We start from the raw sequence: 5,680 nt of genomic DNA on the forward strand, positions 1-5,680 counted from the left end.
TCGGACTCGGGCTAAGACCCGGAAGACGGCGAACTCCGCTCCGCCCGACCCCAGGGCTCGGACTCGGGCTAAGACCCGGAAGACGGCGAACTCCGCTCCGCCCGACCCCAGGGCTCGGACTCGGGCTAAGACCCGGAAGACAGCGAACTCCGCTCCGCCCGACCCCAGGGCTCGGACTCGGGCTAAGACCCGGAAGACGGCGAACTCCGCTCCGCCCGACCCCAGGGCTCGGACTCGGGCTAAGACCCGGAAGACGGCGAACTCCGCTCCGCCCGACCCCAGGGCTCGGACTCGGGCTAAGACCCGGAAGACGACGAAACTCCGCCTCGCCCGACCCCAGGGCTCGGACTCCGCCCTGGCCTCGGCCGGACGACTTCCGCCTCGCCCGACCCCCTGGCTCGGGCTCGGCCACGGCAACTGAAGGCAAGACTCAACCTCGGCTTCGGAGGAAACCCCACGTCGCCCTGCCTAGAGCACAGACCGCCACGTCAACAGGAAACGTCATCATCATCCTACCCCGAATCGACTCGGGTCACGGAGAACAAGACCGGCGTCTCGTCCGGCCAGCTCCGCCAGAGGGGCAATGATGGCGCTCCACGAGCTCTATGACGACGGCGACCCCCAGCTCTCTTACGGCAGCAGGACAACGTCAGCAGGGACTCGACCGCTCCAACAGCTGTCCCTCCATCAGGCTCCGTCGCACCTCCGATAGCCACGACATCACGCCAGCAGGATACCCAGATCTCTCCGGCTGCCACATCGGCATGTACCTAGGGCACTAGCTCTCCCTCCGCTAGACACGTAGCACTCTGCTACATCCCCATTGTACACCTGGATCCTCTCCTTACAACTATAAAAGGAAGGACCAGGGCCTTCTCAGAGAAGGTTGGCCGCGCGGGACCGAGGACGGGACAGGCGCTCTCTTGGGGCCGCTCGCTTCCCTCACCCGCGTGGACGCTTGTAACCCCCCTACTGCAAGCGCACCTGACCTGGGCGCGGGACGAACACGAAGGCCGCGGGACTTCCACCTCTCTCACGCTCGGCTCCGGCCGCCTCGCCTCTCCCCCCTCCGCGCTCGCCCACGCGCTCGACCCATCTGGGCTGGGGCACGCAGCACACTCACTCGTCGGCTTAGGGACCCCCCTGTCTCGAAACGCCGACAGTTGGCGCGCCAGGTAGGGGCCTGCTGCGTGCTGACGAATAGCTCCCCGTCAAGCTCCAGATGGGCAGTCTCCAGCAACCTCTCCGGCCCGGGACGGTGCTTCGTTTCGGGGCTCTCGAGTTCATGTCCTTCGACGGCAGCTACGACATGATACTTCTTCCACCGCCGTGCGACCACGACAATGGCGGCCGACAACCCGCCCGCCGGCGGCGGAATCGACGACGTCTACCCCGCGTGGTGGAAAAGCAACATTCGGGCTCGCTCCGTTCTCTCCCCCGCCAACGGAGGAGGAGGCGGGGCCGTCAAGGCCAGACGGGAGGCTGCGCTTCGCCGGCCGCCAAGCGAATCGACGCCCCCGACGCCCCGACGGAAGGCACGCCGGACATCGACCTCGCGTTCAAGACGGAGGCAAGCGCCGTCCCCCCGCGGCACGATGACCCCGAGCAAGAAGACGACGCCGGCGCGCTCGCGGAAAGCCTGCAGGACGTCGCCCTCGAACCAGAGATGACGGCGCAACCAGACCCCGATGTGACTACGTCGCTCCTCGTCGACCAAAAGGTAACGACTAACTCCCATCTTGCGTCATTTCGACTCGGCCTCAACCCGCCAAACGACCTCGTTTTGGCGGGCGCCCTCATTGAGGCGAGTGCAGCCCCACTGAGGTTCTGTATGCGATCGCCTTGGGACCGACTGACGGACGTCTCGACCTACGGGCCCTCTGGGTCCGAGGAAGATGACGATCCCAGCATCGGTTGGGATTTCTCCGGACTTGGCAACCCCAGTGCCGTGCGGGACTTCATGACCGCATGTGACTACTGTCTGTCCGACTGTTCCGATGCAAGCCGCAGCCTTGGCGACGAGAGCTGCGGCCCAAGCCGCGAATGTTTCCACATCGAGCTAGGGAATCCCACCGAAGGCAACCATCTTGGCATGCCGGAGGATGGTGATCTCCCTAGGCCGGTGCCTCGCGCCGACATCCCACGGGAGCTAGCTGTGGTCCCCGCTCCGGCGGGGGGTTACGACCCACAACTCGAGCAAGTCCGCGAGGCGCAGGCCAGGCTCAACGAGGGAACGGGAGCGCTTGAGCCGATCCGTCGGGACGTCGGACAGGCATGGGTGGGCCAACCCCTGGCCGGAGAAATACGTCATCTGCCCCAAGGTCTCCAGCACCGCGTCGCCAACGACGTCAGGATCAGGCCGCCGCCCGCATCCAGCGGGGTCGGTCAGAACCTGGCAACCGCAGCAATGCTCATCCGCGCGATGCCGGAGCCGTCAACCACCGAGGGTCGGCGGATCCAGGGAGAACTCAAGAATCTCCTGGAAGGCGCCGCGGCCCGGCGGGCCGAGAGCACTGCATCCCGAAGGCAAGGATATCCCTCGGAACCTCATGCCGCGACTTCCCGATTCATGCGGGAAGCCTCGGTCTACACCGGGCGCACGCGCAACACCGCGCCTGCGGCCCCGGGCCACCTCGGCAACGAGCACCATCGACGCGACCGTCGGGCTCACCTCGACGAAAGGGTGCGCCGAGGCTATCACCCCAGGCGTGGGGGACGTTACGACAGCGGGGAGGATCGGAGTCCTTCGCCCGAACCACCCGGTCCGCAGGCTTTCAGTCGGGCCATCCGACGGGCGCCATTCCCGACCCGGTTCCGACCCCCGACTACTATCGTAAAGTACTCGGGGGAAACGAGACCGGAGCTGTGGCTCGCGGACTACCGCCTTGCCTGCCAACTGGGTGGAACGGACGACGACAACCTCATCATCCGCAACCTCCCCCTGTTCCTCTCCGACACTGCCCGTGCCTGGTTGGAGCACCTGCCTCCGGGGCAGATTTCCAACTGGGACGACTTGGTCCAAGCCTTCGCTGGCAATTTCCAGGGCACATACGTGCGCCCCGGGAATTCCTGGGACCTTCGAAGCTGCCGGCAACAGCCGGGGGAGTCGCTCCGGGACTACATCCGGCGATTCTCGAAGCAGCGCACCGAGCTGCCCAACATCACCGACTCGGATGTCATCGGCGCGTTCCTCGCCGGCACCACTTGCCGCGACCTGGTGAGCAAGCTGGGTCGCAAAACCCCCACCAGGGCGAGCGAGCTGATGGACATCGCCACCAAGTTCGCCTCCGGCCAGGAGGCGGTCGAGGCTATCTTCCGAAAGGACAAGCAGCCCCAGGGCCGCCCATCGGAAGAAGCTCCCGAGACGTCTGCTCCGCGCGGCGCCAAGAGGAAAGGCAAGAAGAAGTCGCAATCGAAACGCGACGCCGCAGACGCGGACCTTGTCGCCGCCGCCGAGTATAAGAACCCTCGGAAGCCCCCCGGAGGTGCAAACCTCTTCGACAAGATGCTCAAGGAGCCGTGCCCCTACCATCAGGGGCCCGTCAAGCACACCCTCGAGGAGTGTGTTATGCTTCGGCGTCATTTCCACAGGGCCGGGCCACCCGCCGAGGGTGGCAGGGCCCGCGACAACGACAAGAACGAAGATCACCAAGCAGGAGAATTCCCCGAGGTCCGCGACTGCTTCATGATCTACGGAGGGCATGCGGCGAATGCCTCGGCTCGGCACCGCAAGCAAGAGCGCCGGGAGGTCTGCTCGGTGAAGGTGGCGGCGCCAGTCTACCTAGACTGGTCCGACAAGCCCATCACTTTCGACCGAGCCGACCACCCCGACCATGTGCCGAGCCCGGGGAAATACCCGCTCGTCGTCGACCCCGTTGTCGGCGATGTCAGGCTCACCAAGGTCCTGATGGACGGGGGCAGCTGCCTCAACATCATCTACGCCGAGACCCTCAAGCTCCTGCGCGTCGATCCGTCCACCGTCCGAGCAGGCGCTGCGCCCTTCCACGGGATCATCCCTGGGAAGCGCGTCCAGCCCCTCGGGCGACTCGACCTCCCAGTCTGCTTCGGGACACCCTCCAACTTCCGAAGGGAGACCCTGACGTTCGAAGTGGTCGGGTTCCGAGGAACCTACCACGCCGTGTTAGGGAGGCCATGCTACGCGAAGTTCATGGCCGTCCCCAACTACACCTACCTGAAGCTCAAGATGCCGGGCCCCAACGGGGTCATCACCGTCGGCCCCACGTACAAACACGCGTTCGAATGCGACGTGGAGTGCGTGGAGTACGCCGAGGCCCTCGCCGAGTCCGAGGCCCTCATCGCCGACCTGGAGAACCTCTCCAAGGAGGTCCCAGACGTGAAGCGCCATGCCGGCAACTTCGAGCCAGCGGAGACGGTCAAGGCCGTCCCCCTCGACCCCAGCGGCGACACCACCAAGCAGATCCGGATCGGTTCCGGGCTCGACCCCAAATAGGAAGCAGTGCTCGTCGACTTTCTCCGCGCAAACGCCGACGTCTTTGCGTGGAGTCCCTCGGACATGCCCGGCATACCGAGGGATGTCGCCGAGCACTCGCTGGATATTCGGGCCGGAGCCCGACCCGTCAGACAGCCTCTGCGCCGATTCGACGAGGAGAAGCGCAGAGCAATTGGCGAAGAGATCCACAAGCTAATGGCGGCAGGGTTCATCAAAGAGGTATTCCATCCCGAATGGCTTGCCAACCCTGTGCTTGTGAGGAAGAAAGGGGGGAAATGGCGGATGTGTGTAGACTACACTGGTCTCAACAAAGCATGTCCGAAGGTTCCCTACCCTCTGCCTCGCATCGACCAAATCGTGGATTCCACTGCTGGGAGCGAAACCCTGTCCTTCCTCGATGCCTACTCGGGGTATCACCAGATCCGGATGAAAGAGTCCGACCAGCTCGCGACTTCTTTCATCACGCCGTTCGGCATGTACTGCTACGTCACCATGCCGTTCGGCCTGAGGAATGCAGGCGCGACGTACCAGCGGTGCATGAACCATGTGTTCGGCCAACACATCGGTCGCACAGTCGAGGCCTACGTCGATGACATCGTAGTCAAGACACGGAAGGCTCCCAACCTCCTCTCCGACCTTGAAGTGACATTCCGGTGTCTCAAGGCGAAAGGAGTCAAGCTTAATCCTGAGAAGTGTGTCTTCGGGGTGCCCCGAGGCATGCTCCTAGGGTTCATCGTCTCTGAGCGAGGCATCGAGGCCAACCCGGAGAAGATCGCGGCCATCACCAGCACGGGGCCCATCAAGGACTTAAAAGGGGTACAGAGGGTCATGGGATGCCTCGCGGCCCTGAGCCGCTTCATCTCACGCCTCGACGAAAGAGGTCTGCCCCTGTACCGCCTTTTAAGGAAAGCCGAGTGTTTCGTTTGGACCCCTGAGGCCGAGGAAGCCCTCGGCAACCTAAAGGCGCTCCTTACAAAGGCGCCAGTCTTGGTGCCGCCGGCGGACGGAGAAACCCTCTTGGTCTACGTCGCCGCGACCACTCAGGTGGTTAGCGCCGCGATTGTGGTCGAAAGGCAGGAGGAAGGGCATACATTGCCCGTTCAGAGGTCGGTTTACTTCATCAGCGAAGTGCTGTCCGAGACTAAGATCCGCTACCCACAAGTTCAAAAGCTGCTGTATGCTGTGATCCTGACGAGGCGGAAGCTACGA

The sequence above is a fragment of the Zea mays genome, chromosome 9 (genome assembly GCF_902167145.1).
Source record: "Zea mays cultivar B73 chromosome 9, Zm-B73-REFERENCE-NAM-5.0, whole genome shotgun sequence".
Taxonomy (NCBI): Eukaryota; Viridiplantae; Streptophyta; class Magnoliopsida; order Poales; family Poaceae; genus Zea; species Zea mays.